This window comes from Dermacentor andersoni, chromosome 3 (assembly GCF_023375885.2).
Source record: "Dermacentor andersoni chromosome 3, qqDerAnde1_hic_scaffold, whole genome shotgun sequence".
Taxonomy (NCBI): Eukaryota; Metazoa; Arthropoda; class Arachnida; order Ixodida; family Ixodidae; genus Dermacentor; species Dermacentor andersoni.
The window spans coordinates 45854045-45876071 of record NC_092816.1 but is presented as its reverse complement, the minus strand read 5'-3'; the positions used below and the strand labels follow the sequence as shown (position 1 = coordinate 45876071).

Here is a 22027-nt window from a genome sequence, read left to right as displayed (position 1 = left end):
GGAACCACCCCGTCTGGTGCCTGCGTGCACCACCTGTTTATTTCGGGCCCAGTAAATGTTGCTTCTTCATCATCATTCCGCCTGGGGCATAGGTGTTCGCCTTACACACAACCCACTGACATAACAGCGTCGGATTGTAATTTGAATATATAAGGAAACATATTTCTGTTGCGTGGAAATTCAAACACAAAGCCATTTTCTAGCTGCCGTTTGAGGTCTGGCTTGCGGCGAAGTCGGCAGATCGCACCGGCACGCACCAGGCTGCCCTGGGGCGAGGATGGCTGGACGAAACGGCGCCGTGGGGCGCCCCAGTGTGAAGCAGTGCAAATCGCCGAATTTGGCATTAGTGGGAACGCCGCGCTCAATTCCTTGTTGCACCATCCGGATAGCGCTCGCATGCGCGGCAGCGGTGGCACCCGCCGTGCGGGGGAAAGACAAAAAATAAAAAAGAAGCAGAAAGCTGTCTTTCGTGCATAGCGAGCCGCCAGCGTTTGTAGGCAAACAACACGGGTACATAAACTGCAGTTGCCGGTAAGAGTAAGATGTAGTCCGGGATCCCTTAATGCTATCGCGTTCCACTCTTAAAGGCGAAGCTTCTTCCAAGGTTTTTTCTTCGTACTTACATTCGAGATTCATTTCGATAGGTTCGCCCTCTGCAGCGATTCGCCGGAACTTGAGTTTCCTGGGCCAACCAAAAAGTGTTCTTTGTGCAAGCATGTTGAAGCTGTTTATCTCAACGGTTGAGCGTCACGGCATCAGGGACGCACGGCGGGTTGCGCAGAAAGGTATTGCCGGAGTCGCATGCGAAAATGTATATACTAATAAAACGGCAAATAAAAATGTCTATATTTGGCTGCAATTTTTTTTGCTCTTTTTTTGGGTTTGGCTACATCTGGGCTACAATTTCTCCAGCTTCGGTCTACGCCGCCTTGTCCTACCTGATAACACTGCACTCTAGCCGTAGAGACGGGAGCTACCATGGAGTTGGGACCAACATAGGGTTTCCTACAATACACTCGAGGGAACTCTGGAGCTGCAGTCGTTGTCCTACCCTGGGAATGATGGGGAGTTCATGGATTTGTCTGATCTTCGTGCTTGCGGATTCAGACGTTCTTGAGGCTTTGTATATTACAATTTATATGCCTTCATTGTATGCCTACAGAGTATAGAGCTAACAAGAGGTGGTGAAAGTGCCGAGAAGGAGCGACAGGTGGGCCACTCCCACTTCCCCTCCCTCTCTCGCACCCTTCAATGTGCAACCCTTTGCATAACTACCCTACGCACACATTACAGGGAGCTCAGCCAAGAGAGGTAAAATGTTACTTGGCCATTACACGTTCATTTGGTGGAAGAATGTCGCGTCTGAAGGGAAAGTAAAGAGCTATGCTAACTTTGCTTACACTAATAAAGTATACCTTTAACCTTTTATGTTCATTGATTTAGTGGCATTTGCTTTATTATTAGAAAAGTAAATGACTTTCCATTTCCTAATATTGTGTTAAATCCTCAGCGCCGGCAGGCCAGTGTGATGCCACGGACCTGAATTTTTTTTTTTCATATTTGGAGCGTTGTGGCCCCGTAAATATTCTCGAAACTCGTTTATTTCAGCAGGATGTCTACCAACTGGGAAAACCGGGAATTCTCAGGAATATTGAATAGTCTAAAAATACTCAGGTAAAACTCAGGGAATTTGCGCTTCTATCAGGGACAATTAGCTGTAATTTTATTGAAAGGGAATGAAAGTCGCAGTAATGCTGGCTAGCGTAACACAGAGGGATCGCAACGAATCGTCTTTTGACGCCGAGTCGTCGGCTGGAGGAGTTGCCAGTGTACAGTCAATGGCCGACTTTCCGGACGCCCGACGGCTCCGCGGCACCATCACGTACCCCAAGAGTCAATGTCTAAGAACGTCTGAAATTTCGGACACAAGAGCCCTTCGCCTCAGATTTTCTTGACTTCTTGCCGTTACCAAAGGTCCGAAACGGCGTTAATTAAAGACGCCACTGCCGCCGTTTTGATTTCGTCACCGCCGTTGTAAAAGCTAAGCCTAGCTGCTTCAACGTTCACTATTAAGCTTCTTGCCCTTCCGCGCCGTGTTTTTCATTGAAAGAATTCGCCGCTGTATGCAATGGCACCGATTCCGTCTTTGTGGTCCTTGCGATTGGCTTCGAAGCTCGGAAAGCACGGCGCGTTGCATAATGCCGGTTCCCAAAAGTCAGCTTCGCCTCAGTACAATAATGTCGAGCGGCGAACCACAACAAGCGTGGGAAGGGGCAACTGCCACCGGACACAGTATCTATTCCTTAATTATACGCGCGTCCATCTGCCATCTCCTGTCGCAGTCCGAGCACCGATATGCCTAATAAGTGTGCTGGTAGGACATTTCGGATTGGCCTGTGGTGATTTGAGCCTTTAATGGCAGTAAAAGACATGCATTTATTTCTGCCTGATTTTGCGGACGTTTTCGCGGCCCTTAGGGAGTGAGAAAAATCGGCCGTTGACTGTACAGCTGACGAAGAGGATGCTTCAAATGGTCCATGGGGAGGATGTGTGGTGGAAGAAGGACGAGAACAGAAAGGATTTATGCATTGAAGAATGAACGGGAAAGTAAGCCTGCCACCGTATCTTTCAAGGAGCTTTAGCTAAAAAACAAGTTGTTGGCTGGCGCCAGAATGCAGGTGTCCCTTATGCAAACCGAAATAAACTCTTTAAAGCAGTGAAACACAACACTCAGATGTTGAGCGCCGCCAGAGAGTATGTCAGGTCAGTTGAGGTTGACACACCAGCTGTTGACAATATCATTTATAACAAAGTTCGGGGCTCACATCAATGAGCTTGCTATAAATTGATAAAAATAGCTCATATTACCTTCAGTCGCGGCGTCCACATTTGTACACGCGAGCTATGTTTGCCATTTCTGTGCAGTGGTAGCAAGGAATAGAGCATAAACATTAGGCTTACGGCAAATTGAACATTGTGATAACCTAAATTACTTCCATTTTGCTTCCCGGTCATATTGACCATTACAGAGTATCGCTTTGGTGAGGGCACTACCATGTTTTATGTGACGCTTGATGTTGAGCATGTCGGTAGCAACCTTGAAATATATATATTTCTTTCTTTCTTCAAATGCTTGAGGCTAAAGAATAACTTGTGCAGGTAACTCAAGCGGCGGATTTAATTCTTTTTATGAAGAAACGTAGCATAACTAGTTACTCTGTAGTTATAGTGATTAATCATAAAATGCTCAAAGAGCCACTCTATCCCCTTGATTTGCTTTCAGTGGAGTCTCAAGCACCACTTATGTTTCACACCTATGTATCGGCAGTCGATCACAATTCGTGACGGAAGTGGATAATCGAAAACATTTGTTTAAGTATGCATCTCCCTTTTCTTCGTATTTGAGAATGCTCCACTCGATTTGCAATGAGTTTTACCATTTCTTTTCAGATATATTTTATTCGGTGTGGATTTTACTAACCATGCTTCATATTTTAAAAAATAAATAAATGATACTCCTTACCTTACAAGCTGGATTGTTGTTTTTTAGCATGCTTACTAGAGAGTGACATCATGTAGTGTCAGCCTGTCTTGACGTAAAACAATGTTCTGTGTCACTCAGGCTATCTTGCAAAGGCAGTCAAGGAAAACCTGGAAAACTCAGGGAATTTGGAAATGTCAACTTGGTAGACGCCCTGTTTTAGGGTTTGGCTCCTTTAGAATTCGATGTAATCCAACTATGACTGATAAACAATTAAGCATGAGCAAACGCCATAGAAATCTGCTACATCACAGACCTATCTTCTGCAGGGACCTCGAAGCGGCATCGCCAAACGTGTTTCCCTCTTGCGTATTTTGTGGCTTACCAAGCCTCTTCCCAGGGTAAGATTGGCTTTCTTTTGTATTGTAGAAGGGCAGTATACACTGGGCTAAGCTGTGCAAGGAAACACATTCATGCAGAAGTGACAAGGCAGCTACCGATTTTTCATTCAAGTCTATTAGCACATGCAGTTCCGTTAATTCGACCCGGACGGGACCGACGAAACTGATCGAATTATCCGGTGGGCAGAATTAAAAAAGATGCTGAAAAAAACGCCACCACACCACTGATTCAAATGACAGTGTTTGCCTGATTCTAATACGCCCAAGAATCAAACTTTTTACGTGTCCAAAGCAGAAAGACTAATGTAGAAGTGATATTAAAGCTCCTAAGCAAAGTAGAAGTCCCACGCGCACCCGATATTTTAGCGAGAAAAATTGCGGTTTTTTAAAGTCAGCTACGCCACACAATAGTTTAAACCAAGCTTCGCAGTGGTACAGCATTATTGTGCGCTAAAGGATACAAACGCTGCTAAGGCGATGTTCGCATGTGGCCTATTGCACCGCACAGGCAATTTCCGGCCCAATTTTCTTCATTAATAACAGAAGGCCTGCGTTAGGGTTAAATGCCGTAAGTTGAAATCGTGAGCTCCAGTTGCTCGAAAGTCTTCCTAGGGTGGGTCGAAAATAGGCGTATTCGACGAGAGATGACGCGTGTTCTGTGCATTCACTGTTCCCTGAGCTCCACCGAGACAGAGGCTGTCACTAAAGGGATCGCATTTGGGGTCACCATAGGGTTCAAGCGTGCGCACTCGTATAGGCCAAGTTCGAATTATCTGCTCAAAGCCAAATTTAGGATCAAACTACGAAAATTTGGACCCATCAAAATGCATAGACGCCTGCCGGGATCGAATTAACCGAGAATCGTATTAACCGGTCTGATGTATTTTAAGAAGGAACGCTATTGGTGTTTTCGTGTATCCGTATATTTGCACGTTTTGCTGAATAATGAGACTTCATATGCAAAATGTTTTCCCTTTATGAAGTCTTAGCTGTCGCCCCAAATTTTTATAGCGAGTTGGCTGCCTTAGTGGATTGCGTCCACGTGACTGCTTTGTTGGAAGTTTGCCGAAATTTAAAACGTGTATGTTCGCATTTACTTTTTTATTTATTCGCACACCTTAAAGAGAGGGAGGGAGAGAAATCTTTATGAAATCTCCTTGCTGGGGTCGAGGGAGGCGGAATGCCGGGAGCCCCACCGGAGCCTTCTTTCTCTGGTGGCGGCCAGACCTTGAGTCTTTGCAGCGGCGGCGCCCAACCGACTTGCCCAGAGTTGGTACTCCGGGCGTACGTTGAGCATCACAGCTTCCCGCTGCTCGGGCGTGGTGATTATTTTAAATGTAGAGCTTGCGTTGTGTTTAATGATGTGTGTCGCTGCGGGACATGCGCAGATCATGTGGTCGAGGTCGGCGCGAGCCACCCCACGCGCTTTACATTGTGGCGCGCCAACTTCTGGATCGATGCGACTGTAGTGCGAGGGTGTGGGGAATGTGCCCTACCGTAATGATCGCCATGTTGTCGACTGCTGCTTATCGAGTGACTCGTCGGGAGCTGGGTACTTCATTCTTGCCATACCGTAATGCGTGAGGATTTTACCGTACGTAACCATTCTGTCTTTCGCTTGGCCGCGCCAGGAGACTACTGCCTTGGCTTCAGCCTGCTGGGCTGCGGGTCGTTGATGGAGGGAGAGGGGGGGGGGGGGTGTTGTTTGGCTGCTCCGATGACTGGTGACGCCCCCGATGGACATTACATCGGGGAGCAACCCGTAAACAAAACGTGCAGTCGTTAACGGCAACACTAATGATACAGACTGACATACAATGAGCATAATAGTTTACCTAGAAAAAAAATTATAATAGAAAACAATAAACACTGGAATTCGAATACATTATTAATGAATGGATATGGATCGATGAAAAAGCTTTATTGATGTCCATTGCAACCTGCACTAGCACGTAATTATTAATGGGTGGTAAAAAGAATATTCAGCTTTCATTACAACTGTGTTGTGATTTATTGTGGAAACAATGTCGTGCGGTAAATTTCCCACGTTGTGTCCCAATATGCCGAAACCGCATGCGTAAAATACAATGACTGAAATGTACCACAGACTACTGTTCTGTGTTCACTTGGCATCGAGCGACGCGCATTGTGCGAGATCTCCCGCCTGTTTTGCTGAGGAAAGGGCTTCCAGAGCGGGAGTCCTGCTGTGTCACAGGGAGAAATTTGTGGCCAAGAAAGAAAGTAGTCCTTACGAAAAGCTTTGGGATGAGGCAAACAAATATGAATAAAATTCATTCTGTTAGAACGTTCTAACTCTTGTGGTGAACAGCTACGCGTACTTAAAAGTGCGTTTTTTCTTTCGCAAAATGCAATTTTTGCGTTTTTTTTATTTGATCTATTTCTATTTGATCTATTTTTTTCTATATCTATTTGATATTTCTATTTTCTATTTCTGATTTTCTTTTTTTTTCTATTTTCAAATGATGCCTGTACAGACCAAATCTTTAGAAGCTCTCATTTGAAGACTGTGTTATATAGAATCTACCTTCCAATTTAAGTTGTCATCCTGACAATAACTACTCAGGAAAGGTACATTGAAATTTCATACTCTATCTGAAGTTCGGTAGATAATTACGCAATATGTTAAAATCATCCCCACTTTGTACGCAATATTTCTGACTAACGTAGGCAGTAGCTTGCTCAAGAGAATGCTAAAACCAGTGTGACCTATTCACATACCATACCCACTTATTACGGGGCCGCTACACCATCCTGAGCTACAAAATTAGTCGCACAGCGGCAGATGTGTGCTAGTCTATCGGAAGATATGTATCCGCAAAAAGTGTATTGAAATGGCGCGGTAAAGCAGTTACAGGCGTTAGATAAAAGGAAAACGCCAGCCACCTCCTGTTTCTCGCTATACGCCTTTTGCCACGTACGCTCACCAACTCTACGCAGCGCAGCGAAAGTTGCAGGTCGCGTCAGCATGCCAGATCAAACGCTCGTCCATTGTCGGCCCCTAGTCGCCCTCCGCGTGATGCCAGCTGAATGAAGGCTACATTAAAGAGAAAAAATGAAGGTCAGTGGCTCAGAAGGGACTTGTGCCTCCCTCCACTCTCGGAAATACACAGTTAGATCAATTGTCATGTCGGCGCTGGTGTTCCTCGACGATCGACCAATGGACTGCTTTTACCCCGGTGACGTCACCAGGAGCACTCTGCTGACGTCACAAGGTGCCAAGGAGGCACCGGAAAGGCCAGGAGAGGACGACCACGGGATTGCTTTTGAAATTGTTGGCGTTCCCGCGACGTACAGCGCAGCCACATGAGCCAGAGATGGTGGTCACGGCATTCTCTACGCGATGCGCGCGTTGTTTGAAATGTGTAAAAAAAAATGTCGGAGGTTGTTGTTGAGGGGCCCTAACCTAACCTAATGTTAACGCAACCCAATGTTAACCTCACCTGACGAGGGCGAGACAGAAAGACAATAATCTGCATGGCATAGGCATAACCACTGCGAGAATACGCCGCACCCATTGGCGTAGCCAGAAATTTCGTTAGGGACGGCGGGGGGGGGGGGGGGGGGGGGGAAGGCTCACACAGAGGCTCGGCCTCCTACTTATAGAATTTGTCAAGGGATAAAATGCATTATTAATAACTGCATTGCCATTGCAAAAGATACGGCAAACGAATTCTTGAACGCTACGCATTGCCAAGACATGTAAAATATGCATATTCTTCATAAAAGAATATACTCGTATGTCTCAAAAATTGTGTTCGACATAAATTATATCAGTGCTCCCATGTCTTCTGTCTATTTATTACCAAGAGAAAATATCACACGAACTTTAGAATTATATCAGCTTGAAACCGGCAAAGCAGTGCATGCCGGTTTCAAAATTTTATGCATGATTTTAGTCTTATGTGAGTTTGTCACTAACCTTTGAAGGGTGTTTCTAATGTAACATTGACAAGATAATTAGCGGTATATATCAGGGTGGCGTATGATATATCACTGCTGTTCACTTTAGATGTATTATTAACCGCAGTTTAAGGAATTGAACTTTAATGAAACTTTGTTAACCTCTCTGCCTTTCTCTCATTTGCATCTTTCTCTCTGTGTCTTTCAAGAACCTTGTTTACATCTTTGTACATATGCAACCACCAGGGGAAAATCTCAATGACGATGTCCTTTGTTAGAATGTATTGCGGAGGAGCTGCTTGTCATCGGTCGTGTATTGTAAGTAATTGCACCGAAATTAACGTCGCATCAGAGAGCACATATAGAATGCAGCCGAGTTCTGCAAAATATGCGAGGGCGTGTGAAATGAAAGTGATTCAATGTGAATATATGACTAACGGCGTACTTTATTTAAAAGTAGTATCCATGTGCATTTAGACATTTGTCCCACTGATTAACGAGTAAGATGATTCCCGTCTCACAAAACTCCTTGGATTGCTGCTTCAAAAAGTCTGTAACTGACTCTTTAACGTCATCGTCCGCCACGAATCTGATTCCCTTGAGCTGTTTTTTTTCGAATGCTCAAAAATATGAAAGTCACAAGGCAACAGGTCTGGGCTGTATGGCGGATGTTGCAGCGTTTCCCACTTGAACTTGGCCAGTTTTGTGTTAACCACATCAGCGTCGCGGGGACGGGCATTTTCGTGGAGCAAGATGAACCCATTCCTCAATTTTCCACGTCGTTTGTTCTTGTATCGGACACGCAGCAAATCGAACGTTTTACAAGTTCAGAAACAATTCATAGCCTCTCCAGGTTTAGCAAATGACTGCTGACAACAACAACAACAAAAAAGTCAACAACACCTTTCCGGCGGGAATGACGACCCTTGCTTTCCTTGGGGTTGGTGAATTCAGACGTTTCCACTCTAAGATCTGACGTCGTGTTTCAGGCTCATAGTAGTGGCACAATGGTTCGTCCCCGGTCCCAATTGCAGCCAATAAGTTGTCATCCTCATTGTGATACCGGTTTAGATGAATCAAGGCAGCGCCGAACCTCTCTGTCTTCTGGTGGTGGTTCAATACCTTGGGTATGCATTGCGCACACAAGATACGATAATCGAGGTGTTCATGAATTATGGTGTGACCCGAACGGTGACTGATGTTCACACGCCCTGCCAATTCATCGATTCTTATCCTCCGTCCTCGTCTAATCAGCCTTTGCAATCGTGTGGGGTGATTGCACGGTGGCTTTGCCACAGTCTTGGATCGTCTTTGCAACATTCCCGTCCTTTGAACAGTTTTCTCCAGCGCTTCACAGTGGCCAATGAAATGCACTGTTCCACGTACACGGCAGCCATAAGGCGACCGATTTCTTTTTGGGAAACATCTTCAGCTGCCGAAAACCTCACGATACCACGCTGTTAAATTTTGGAGTGTCAATTATGCCACGAAACCAAGTTCAACCCAGTGTCCGAGGGCATCAAACGTCCCCTCACCAAGCCACATAGCAAATGTTGGTTATACACTGGAAGTTGTTACGTGCCCTGCAGGGAGTGTGTTGCCGCAAAAGTTTTTCAAGTCGGCTCATTAATAGCCGAGATAAAAATATTTCAGTGTCGCGAACGAATGATTTCAGGAGGCGAGCTCCACTGCATAGTGAAACTCTCTCTCCACTCGCCCCGTCAAGCCTCCGTAAGTCAAATTCCTTCCCTGCGTTCCCCATTCCGGACCATGAAGATCGCGTGACACATACGTTATGGGCCCCGCCTTCACTTTTTTTTTCTCCTCGCTTTCTTCTTCGGCCCCGCGCACTTTCACTGGCGGCGTTGCGCGCGAGCTGTTATCGTTTTCCGCAGCGCACAATTTTGCGCACTGTGCACAAGGACACATAACTAGCGGTATAATTCAGCACTACGCGAATACTGAGGCAGAACAAGCGGATCGAACAGCATGATCACGCGCTGGAACACGGTAGAAAATGGCATTGTTTTGGTACCTGTGCACGTGACCGCACGACTGTGGGAAGAAGCAGACGAAGCGGAAGTACATCTCTCTTGCTTCGATGCGAAGTGAAAGAGAAAAAAAAAACATGCAGACGTTCCGTTTGTGTATTTATTATTTATCTAAACTTCAATTCGTAGATTCTAGCAACAGATTGCACAAATAAGAGATGTCTTGAATAATTCTCGAAGTCACGTGTCACCACGAGCGACGTCACACTGCGGACACCTATACGTAGGCGCAGGTAAACGAGTACGTCATCCCGGCCTAGAGCGGCCGCGACGAGAAGGAAACACGGTGTTCGGTTTGAAATTTCAGATCTTTCCGCGGCGTGTAGTGATGTAATACTTTGGAGACGCGATCGTTAGCGCGCATTTTATGATATGCGCTTGTCAGATCAAAATGGCCAGACTGGTGAGGAGACCTTTAAAGAACTTTTATCCTCGCGCCTGCGTGTCACTTTTGTAAATGACAGCTGACTGCGTGCCACGCACGAGCCTCGCACGTAATGAACCGAACCATTACTGCACGTGTTGGGTTGGCTCACTTTCATTTGGCTCACCCTCGTGCACAAGAAATACGAATATGCAACGGAGTATACAAATGCGAAGATACAGCTTGATAAAGGGCAAAAAAAGTGTCACTGGAAACAACGTTCACTGCACATATACAGAAAACCTCGCAACAAGATATTTATATGCGTATAAGTCTCCAATAAATCTAGGTAAATCTAAGAAAAAGTCACTGTATATAATGCATCAAACAAGGCCAATAAAAATCTTACGCAACACCGGATTCGCAGGTCACAGCCCCCCTCCTCGCTCCACTCCCCCTGATGTATCGCGCGCGACAGGTGGCGGCGCACTTCCTCCCCGCTTTTCTCCCTTGCGCACACAAGACTGAGCCATCATCGTCGGCCCTCCCAAGCCCCCCCCCCCCCCCCCCCCCCCCCGCCCACCGCCTACGCTTTCACTTGCACATACAGCATGCTGCGCGTGGTGGCGAAGTTATTGTCCTTGGACTTTATACAGGAAATGAGGGCGACCATGACGGCAGGAATGCTCCTAGCGTGTCCATAAAATATCTATCGCAATAATATAATAAGAGTATTTGGCAATTAACGCAACCCGTGGCCCATTACTTTCCGCAAAAGAAGAAGTAATCAAATTGAACTTTCACTATGCGACAATTTGCTGCGCCGCAGCAATGCCTTTTTTTGTGTGTGCGTGTGGTGCAGGGGCACGGAAATTAAAAAAAAAACGCAAGGAAAGCATGTTGCCAATAATCGAATGCCTACTTTGGGCACCCAATGTGACTAGCGACAGAATATTGAAGAAAACGTGATACGCTTGGTCCGCAGAGAACCATAGGCGAGGGTTGCCTGTGGCTTATATCACAATTCTAGTCCATGAGCTGGTCTACTCGAAGCAACGGACAATACTTGCACAAAAAAATTGAGATGCAATAATGACTAAATAATTAAAATTCCCTAATTAAGTTTTTACCTAATTTTATTATGGCCCATATTGCAATTTACAAATTATAGCCGCGGAGTTCGAAAGGCAGATTCATTGGCAACGAATTTTCGAGATGACATCAGCTTCGAGATAGTATAAATTCCCTAACATCGCGTAGAAATGCATTGGCGTTCCAGTTAATTTGTTAACAAAACGTTGTTCCATGCACTGAAGCACACAAGTAACTGGAACCCCAATGCATTTCTCCGGAAAGTTCTGGAATTTATACTATCTCGAAGCTCATGTCTTCATGAAAATTTGTTGCAAGTAGATCCGCCTTGCGAACTCCACGGCTAGAATTTGTAAATTGCAATGTGCGTCATACGATAATTAGCCACAACGTTAATCAGATTATTCTTGTTAATTAGTCAATCCTGCATTTTATTTTTTTGTGCAAGTAGTGTCCGCCGCTTCGAGTAGACCGGCTCACAAAGTGGAATTCAGCTATCGACCCCAGCACAATGCGTTGGCTGGCTAGTTGGTGCGAATCCATAATTACTTTGTTTAGTGAATATGGACACACGTAAGACGACAGGACAAGGCACTACTCTCAACTGACATCATTTTATTGCGCCAATCCTTTATAGACAGCATAAACTAGAGGAACATGCGCAGTGAGCACCATGTGCGGGAACCACCAACATCCGGACACAAGAGCGCACTCACGCAACTGAATCTAAAAAACCATATTCGGCACTGTACAAGGTTAAAGATGGTGAACTAATGCAATGTGGTATCACGGCTCTTTTTCAAAATCGTAGTATCACGAAACATGGCTTTGCACTTGCATACTTTACAATGTTTAGCCAAATTGGAACCTGTAGCTGTTGTATAGATCGCTCATGTTTTCTATGGCGCCCGTTAACACAGCGTCCTGACTGCCTTACATACACTTTGCCACACGACAACGGAATATTGTATGCTACACCGACGCTGCAATCTACAGACTTCGCGTGGTTCTTTTCACAAACTCGTTTTTTACTTGTTTCAGAAATACGGCTGCACATCATTGAAAGTTTCTGAGGAGCAGAAAGCACTACCGTAATTTGGAATCTAATGGCGACATTCTTTAGATTGTGAGACACACTATGGAAATACGGCGCAACTTCAGGCCTCCTCTTTTGTGTAATACAGTTACTTTTGTGCCGCTTCCCTTGCAGTTTCTGAAGCAATAACTCTGAGACCATGGTGTTACAACCACACTTGGGTAAACCGACCTGCCTGCAACCTACTTAACTAAGCAATGAAACTCCGGTTCGCAGAGTGATGACAAGATTTTATTAACGAAGATTCCAGACACATCAAAGCAATGGCGCGTTGCACAATCTTTGAGTGCGCATACCCATAAGGTAAAAGTTCCTTACGTGCACGTGGCGAGTACATCCAACAAGCGTGACCTGTTTGTAAGGATAGCTGCAACTCTAAAAACTGGAGTTTACCGTCCCTAGATAGCTCGTGTGTGAAAGTTAAACCTTTGCCATTGTCATTGAACAGAGTTAAAATGTCAGCTACCCTAACGGAGCATTCGTTGTTAGTCAGTTTTATCAGAACAAGAAAATCGTCAACATATCTAACAATTTGAACCGAGTCATTGTTTAAAGCACTCTTAAGAGCACGGTCGGCAAACGATAAAAAAAAATATTACAAAGAGCACCATTTTGCTGAATAAAAAGGTCATTTTCGAACCAGATAAAAGTTGCGCTTAGATAAAATTCTAGAAGGGACATTCAATTTACCGAGGACAACCCAGTTGCATTGCGAAAATGTACCTCGCCGCTTTCTTCGATGCACGTCATCACACTCCGAAATAGCTCATCGTGTGGTATTGAATAATAAAGATATTCGACGTCAACAGCAAAAATGTCGGCTACTGAATGGTTGTCTTCCAGAAAGGAAACGACGACAAAACAATTCTTTATGCCATAAGGATCATCAATAGTTAAATGCTTCAACTGGTTCTGCAAAAAGCGGCTAACCAAAACCTGCCAACAGCTGTTTTCACTGACTATTGTACGGAAAGGCACACCCGGTTTGTGCGTTTTTGGAGTGAAATAAAAACCTCTAGAGCAAGCACCTTACATTGTTTTACATCTTTTACAATCTTGGTGAGGCCTATATTTTCCAACAAAAAAAAAACGGCTTTGCATTTTACCTTTTGACCTTCTAATGTCAGAAGGTAAAACACAAATCCGTATTTATTAAGGAAATTTTTCTAGCAAGCCCTCACGGTCCATTCTCATGTTTTTTCAATTGTTCGAACATGTTAATTTTAGAGTAGAAGAATATACTCACATAATTACAGGAGAATCGCACCAGTAATTATATTACGGTGCTGGGATCTGACTCAGCAATAGAGCGAGTAAAGAATTGAACAGCATAATGGCTATGGCAACTGTGGTAATTGTAGCTGAGAACAAGACCTTCTCACACAAATTTGTGGGGATAAGTCGCAAAGGATCTGCGCTTGGAATCATTCTTTTTTTACACGACAGGCTACGTTAACGCGTCCCTGTGTCTTTTCGCATAATTTCGAATGCTCCTCTGCGTGCGTCGTGGTAAAAAGATAAGGCGACCTTGAGTATTTCTAAAATTTCCTAACGCTATATGGACATGACTCAAATGATAAGACACGTACGTTCCATATTGAGGATACAATATTTAGGTCCAGTCTGTACTAAGCAAACAAACTTGTGCAATGATTCGGACGACCTCCATTTCGCACCGACCTCTACTCCGCGCCGACGTCGCCAGCCGAGGGGGCGCGGCTACGTTTTTGGTGACGTCAAAATGTCGACACGCTTCTGTCAATCATCCTCCCACCGATCATTTCGTCTGCTAGGCGTCGAAACCGATGGTAGCTCGGAAGTTTGGAGCGATCATACGGTTTCGCATGGTACGTCTGGTGGATTGGATCCAACCGGCGGCTGCGGCATGGCACGTTTGCATTCAATCCATAGTTTAATTCGAGAAAATGACGCTTCCGTTGGGAACTTAGGTTGTAGCGCTGGCGTTTCTAGAGGAAGGAGGAGAGCGGGTGGCGGTGCGAAACGCGTTTGAAGAAATGGCAGAAAGTGATTCCGGCGTCGTTTTTGTTTCTCGAAAGAAGTAATTCGTTGGTGATATAGCGAAATCGACCCCATCATCGGAGCCAGCGAGCCACTGGAATGTTGTCACTGCCTCTTGAAAAGTGCGCCACTCTTCCCGTCGTTTCCTTTTCTTCTCGCTGTGCGCGACACCACCTAGGGACGACGCAAAGAAACTAATAGTTATAAATTGCAGTAGTCACACGTACTACTATTTGAAAACGTGTTTGGGCTTGAGAAGAAAAAATACATTTTTTTAGATAAAGATTTCGTTCATTTGGAAGACGACAAACATTTCGTTTTGTAGTATGCCGTCTGCAAGCAGACGACAAACGACGGAAGTAAACTTCCGGGGAGGTCACCGCTTCCTGTTGGTTGCTCTCTCCCCCCCGTTGTCACAAATTTTGCATACTGCCCCTAAGTGACTTGCAGCAACCGAACAGAACGCGTATCCAACAAAATATCTCCGATCGCGCCCCAGGTACGCAAGATATACCCTGGATAGGCGCATTTCGTTCAGTTTCCTTTTTTTGCCACCAACAAACTAGTGTGCTTATACATCAGCGTTATCTCGAAGACTGCCAACTACTTTTTGCTTTACTGGCAATGAATCAACAATTTTGCTAGACAACTGGCCAGACAGCATGTCGGTATTCTGGAGAGATGTATGGCCCAGATAACGGCTCCCGCGAAGGTTTCACTGAATATGTTTTCCTTGAGCAGTTTTTTTTTTCTGCCACACGGTGACCATGTCCTTGCGGATACTTCAGGCTTGTTTCATGGGCTTCCTATAGAAACGGTGTGACTCATTAAGACGCTTTAGCTTTTCTCCGATGCCAGCTAGCCCAATACATGTAACATGCAGAAATGCTTTTATCAGAAAACCGCCAAACCGATTTGAATAAAATTTGTTGCATTTAATAAAGCTATATTGCAGTGATTGCAGCAAATTGAATTTCGATTCAGACAATAGAATTTTTCACGAGAATTGCAGGAAATGAGTAAACGTGAAGAACAGAAACATGAAGTTTACAAATCTGCAACTCAGCCATGCAAAACAAATACGCATTTCTATAAACTGCAACTGTCGGAGCATCAAACGCGAACAAATTTTCTATGCACGAATTTACGTCTTATGTGAGTTTATCACTAACCTTGGAAGGATGTTTCTAATGTAACATTGACAAAATAATTAGCGGTATATATCAGGGTGACGTATGATATATCACTGCTGTTTACTTTAGATGTATTATTAACCGAAGTTTGAAGAATTGCAATATTGATTTTAGTTGCTCAAGTTGAGTTCCACACGTCAAGTTTTGTTTCTCGAAATTTTGCATTATTTAAGGATTACGCAAAGAAAGTAGACAGCCTAAATAAGATATCGCTTTCGGAAATCACTGCATTTTTAGCACTTTCCTTTAAATTCAACATAATTCTTAAGATTTGGTGCAGTGGTTTCTCTGAAAAGTGATTGCAGATTTCTCATGTATGTAGATAGCAGGCCCCGAGCCGACGCAGTAAAAGACGTCACGATTGCTGCAGTACACCACAACTGCAGGACGCCAAGCGACAACTGTTATTGAAAAAAAAAGAATATATAAGAATGCTGCTGCAGGACTCATCTCATGATGACTGTCGATCGTAATGCTTAGCATTAAAGCGTGTAGCAATGTACCATATTTCTGAATTTGCGTTTGTTAAAATTCTGTAGTTGTCATTCTGAGACTTCCGTTGGCTCGAACATGTGTAGCCTGATCCGGTATCCTCTCATGTTGGGATAACATCCACTCGCCACAGCAAGGCTTGAACATGGCGGCGTGAAGACGACTGTGTGACGTCGATAGAATGAAAAAGGCGGTATGACGACCGCGGGATGATTACAATCATAAGACCATTCTTAAATGACGACGTTGGTATAACGATGACAGTGCAAGAACTCCAACATGAGGACCATTCAAAGACGATGAGTGTATGACGACGATCACTTCACTTCACTTCACTTCACTTTATTACCTTAAAGGCCCCCAGGATTGGGGGTATTACATAAGGGGTGGGTAGCTATTAAAATAAATTATATACACAAGGGAAAGATGTTTAGGTACAAGTTTGCTCGCTGGTAAATATGTTAATTATACAGTTCAAAAACGTCGATGGGCAGGTGATTGCGGCGATGTCGTGTGGAAGGCCGTTCCAGTCCGAGGCTGAACGTGGGAAGAATGATGTGGCAAACGTGGTAGTGTGCGTACGTGGACGGGCGACTTGAAAGGGATGACCAATGCGGAGAGAAATGCGTGCAGAAGGGCTGATGTAGGGTGGATGATGAAGTGAGCTGTAAAAAAACCTATGAAATAAGTACATAGTAGCGATACGACGCCGACAAGTCAGGCTTGTTAAGCCGGATTCTGCTTTTAACGATGATATACTGACATTATATGAATAGCATGAATGGATGAATCTTGTGGCACGATTCTGCACTGATTCTAGACAGTTTGTTAGATATTTTTGGTTAGGGCTCCAGATGGCAGAGGCATATTCCAGCTTAGAGCGTACGAGTGACTTGTATGCAAGCAATCTTAGGTTTGGTGGCGCTAGACGTAGATGACGTTTTAGGAAACCAAGGCTTCTGTTAGCAGATGATATCACTCTAGTGACATGCGCGTTCCAGGTTAGATCGTTAGACAACGTTACGCCTAGGTATTTGTAAGACTGTGTTAATGCTATCGTGACGTGCGAAATTGTATAAGGGAACAGGAGAGGATTACGTTTTCGATGAAATGACATGAGTTTGCATTTATCGGGGTTTAGTTCCATGAGCCATTGGTTACACCAGTCCTGGACGCAAGTTAAATCTCTTTGAAGAGTTAGTTGATCAGAGGGGTTACTGATTGTGCGATAGATAACACAGTCATCGGCAAAGATGCGAATGTTACAGGAGACCTGTGTTGGTAGGTCGTTAATATATATTAAAAATAGAAGGGGACCAAGGACTGATCCTTGCGGGACGCCTGATGTTACTGCAAGAGACCTAGAGGTTTGATTATTAACGTGAACAAATTGGGTACGGTTTGCCAGAAATTCTTTTATCCACTGCAGTATGTTATGATGCAAATTTAACCAAGAAAGTTTTAGTAGCAAGCGCTCGTGGGGAACCTTGTCGAAGGCTTTCGCGAAATCTAGGAAGATTGAGTCAGTTTGAAGGTTAGAATCAAGGGCCATGTGCAGGTCATGGACAAAAATAGCTAATTGCGTTTCACAAGATAGGTTTTTACGGAAGCCGTGTTGAGAAGGATGAAAGAAATTAATAGAGTCGAGAAAGTTCATTATGCAAGAATAGATTACATGTTCCATGATTTTGCATGGCACACTTGTTAAAGAGATGGGGCGATAATTAAGGGGCGATTCTTTGTTACCTGATTTGAAGACTGGAACGACCTTCCCCACCTTCCAATCGCTGGGTATGCTACCTGTGGAGAGTGATTGTGTGAACAGTAATGATAAGTACTCTGAAGAAGCATGACGTATGTTTTTTAAGAGTTTGCTGGTGATTTCGTCAGTACCTGCAGAAGATGACATCTTAATATTTTCAATGATACCGGTGATGCCGTGTGCAGCGAATGTGACTGGTGGCATGAGCGATCTTGGTTGGGAAGTTGGGACAAATGTTGGCATATCAGTTTCGTTTGTGAAGACAGATGAAAATGCAGTGTTAAATATATTTGCACACTCAACGTCGCTCACTTCCTCGCCATGCGTGTCGGTAAGTGTGATGATAGGCGCATAATCAGGGTTTAGAACTTGCCAGAACTTTCTGGGATTATTGCTTAGGATCTTCGGCAGGTCAGTATGAAAAAATGCATGTTTGGCATTAGAAATGGACCGCAAATACGTTGACTCAGCCTCGTAGTATTTATTCCATGCGCATTCGCTTGGGTTTAGTTTTGCTGCACGGAAAAGTCGTTTTTTCTTGTTCTCGAGCATTTTTAAGGACTTTGTGAACCATGGTTTATTATGATTGGCACGAAATGTAATGGTGGGAATGAATTTGGATGTTAGTTCGGCAAGCTTGGTTTTAAAAGTAAGCCAGTTGTCCTCAATTGATCGGTCATGAAAATCTCTTTCGAATTCTGGAAAAAAAGCAAGCAATTGGTTGTTCATTTCATTGTAATTGCCTTTGTCATAAAGGCGAATTGTTTTGTGGAACGTTTGGCGCGATTCCGCGATGAAGGTGAAAGTAGCATGTATAATTTTATGGTCGCTAACTTCGCGGAGATAAGTAAGATTCGCTAAACTTTCAGGGTGATTAGTTAGTATAAGGTCCAAGATGTTTGACGAATCACGTACGACGCGTGTAGGTTCTTTTACTAATTGGGTGAGATTAAAGTTTAAACAGACGTCAAGGAAGTTAGTTATTTCTTCATTGCTTGTTGGTGTGAAGTTCTGCCAGTCAATAGACGGGAAGTTAAAATCGCCAAAAAGAAGAATGCGCGCGTTGGGATGTGTAGTAGTAAGTTGATTTAGGCTATCATTTAGGTAATAAGAAAATTGTGGATAACTGTAGGGGGGTCTGTAGCAGACACCTAGTATGACGGTTTGAGGTGCGGAACGGCAGATTACCCATAGTATTTCAAGTTCTGATTGGATATTAATAACAGAACAAGGCAATTGTTGGTTAGTGGCAATGAGAACACCTCCTCCTCTGGAGCCCTTGCGGTCCTTGCGGAAAACTTTAAAATTAGGTAGATTGGCAATAACTTCCGTATCAGTGACGTCATCTGTTAGCCACGTTTCAGTTAGTACAAGTATGTTGCTGGAAGATGATGAAACAAGATTACAGATGTGTTCACGTTTGGGGAGGAAACTGCGTATGTTTGTGAAAATAATAGAAAAAGAAAGACTTGGAAGTTTACCACGAGGGCTGCTACCAGGAAGTTTAGTTACACGACGATGAACCGTATGCTATGAGATTTCTTTTACTGTCTGCGATGATTCGTCGAATGCGTACTGTTTCGGACCGATGAATAATGTTTTGTAGCGCAAGGAAAATTTTGTGTTTTTAGTTTTGGCAAATCTAACTAGATGCTTTCGCGCATCTCGGACAGGGCGTGAAAAATCCTCCCCGACGCTGTAATCAGTCCCTTTTAACTTACGGCCATTTGAAAGAATTAGCTGTTTGGTTTTAAAAAATGTCAGTTTGACTATAATTGGGCGAGAGCGCCCAGAAGAATGGCGCCCAAGACGGTGAGCCCGTTCAATTTCTTTTGGGTCAATGGTTAGACCTAAGTGATCACGGCAGAGGCGCAGGACAGTTTCTTCAGATTGGGCGTAGTTTTCCGATGCATTGTTATCTGTGATAACAGCATGATAGCATGATAGGGCATGATAGCATGATAGCAGATGATAGCATGATAGGGACTGTCTGAACAAGACGCCCTGACAACGATGCCACGCCAGTCCTGGCATTTGTTTGTTTGTGTATTTCAAGGTACTCTACAGACCTCATGAGGAGCACTGAGTAAGGGGGGCATCACAGTAAGAAAATTGCACACGAGAACACCGCAAGGACGAGTGGAAGCAAATAATCACTGCAAAACAAGGTTACAAATGCAGAGCTGCGGTAGTAAACAAACATCGGAAAAATTTTATCAGACACATAATGAAACATCGTGTAAAGAAACTGTAGTTCAACACACGAACAACAGAAAGAGAAACAATACTAACAATTCTGAGATAAAAAGAAATTAATTTTAGTGGTAGCTTACAAAACAACTGATATATATTATTACGCACAATTGCTCGCGCACACGGTGAAGAAGTGCAGATTAAGGCATGAAAGAGGAAAAAAACCTGCCTGACGTTACACAGCTATACAGAACATGGCAAAAAGTCTGACACTTTTTTATGACAGAAGCTGTATAATCTATAATTGCCTAAATTTATCTCTATCCGTTTGCGTAACAGTGCTCTCAGGAAGAGAATTCCATAAACTGATGGCTCGTAGCAAAGCTGACTGACCAAATGCATCGGTGTTTCCGTAGGTGTGAGTGAACTTAACTCATTATTCAGTTGTCGTGATACACAACTTGCACGTTCCAGCAGCAAGGACGATGACTTCATTTGATGAATATATTTATGGAACAACGATAGCGATGCCCGTTACGATTTCTTAATGCAGGAAGTGAAATATTTTACGCCGGTTTTACACCGAATCGACTCGTCAAAGGCCACAAGACACACGGGAAGCCGACAAACCGCCTCTCGAGGAAAGTGCACGGGATGGTATGAACATTCTTCTCCCCCGCCGTCACCACCTTTGCGACATACCGTATATCTCATCTTGGCGCCTACAAGACTCTACGCGTCTCTTTTCCGCGGTGAGCTTCTCGCAGTGTTATTGGGCGTAATACACATTTTGTCTAGTGCTGTAAAACACATCAAAGCATATCTGTCATTTGGAATGCTCATAAGACGTTTGCCATCACTTTTTCTCTAGTGATTGACAGCACAAATTGTGCTAGCACATTTGTAATTTTATGTCTGTCTTGCTCCCAGGTGGATATCTGTTTTATTTAATTGTTTTGCAAAATCAGGTTCCCTGCATGGCCAAATAAAAACGTTTGCAAAGTACCGCGCATGTTACGCCGTCAGTCGGAAGGCAAGTCTAATTGGTCGCTGTTGACAGTGTCGCGCTTCACTGTTGAGCAGCACTGACCCGTGTTCCGTTTCGCCTACGACGCGCGGTATAGCCGGCGCGGATGCAACGGACGCCGGGGCTTCGTTCAAAGCGGCGGACATTTTGGCCCGTTCAGCGCGGCCGCAACGCCTCCTGCCATGCGCGTCCAGGCATGTTTCAATGCCACGTGTCTTCGTGCGTGCGTTTGTGTGTGTGTGCATGTTGGTGCCCACGCTTGTCAAAGCGCGGCAGCCGGGGAGAGGAGCTCCTCAAATGTGAAGCGAGGAGGTTTCACCGGCGGCGCCGGCCCGGCGGATGCGTCACTACACTCGTCTCAACGTGTCTCTCAGCGTGTCCGTGCCCCGCCGTCACGTGCGCCTCCGACGAGGCGTTCCTCCTTGCCCTCGACTCCGAGAGTATAAAAGCAGCTGCCCCCGGACGCCAAGAGAGAGGCTCCGATTTCTTCCGTCGAGTAACGTGCCCTCCCGTCTCTCCACTTCGGTCGACCTGACCGGCCGCTCTTTTGCGATGCTAGAATAAACAAGTTGTTCTGTTAGCAGTCGACTCATGCTTTGCCAGGACCTTCGGATGCTTCCAGCTGTGCCCCAGGCCGCCAGGCCAACGCTACCCTTGGGGCTTGCGACCCAGATGCAACAACGGGTGCCGGCGCTGAGATTGCAACACCCGATTGCACAGTAATAACAAGCTTCGCCAATTGGCTACAGATTATTGCTATAATACTCCAAGTGTTCCAAAAGATGCATATCTCCCCCCCTCCCCGAACTGCTCCAAAATGCGGGTGTGGCTTCTCCTAAATTGCTCTAGAACGGCATTTTTCCTACTCCAAAAATTGATCCAAATCCTAAATTTTCTGGCCAACCACTATTGGTGGCTTTCAAAAAGACCGATTG

General features: G+C 44.6%; 1 protein-coding gene across 3 annotated transcripts in view; it reads left to right on the top strand.

Moving 5' to 3' along the window:
• LOC140216711 (uncharacterized) overlaps positions 1–22027 on the top strand; it is a 350595-nt gene that overhangs the window by 61985 nt on the left and 266583 nt on the right. Inside the window, exon 4 of one of the 3 annotated variants that reach the window (XR_011893365.1) lies at positions 3811–3884. The exons of the other annotated variants lie outside the window; for them this stretch is intronic. The gene's annotated coding sequence lies outside the window, so the exon portion shown is untranslated. Of the gene's footprint in view, positions 1–3810; positions 3885–22027 lie in introns of those variants that run through there. 3 annotated transcript variants of the gene reach the window in all.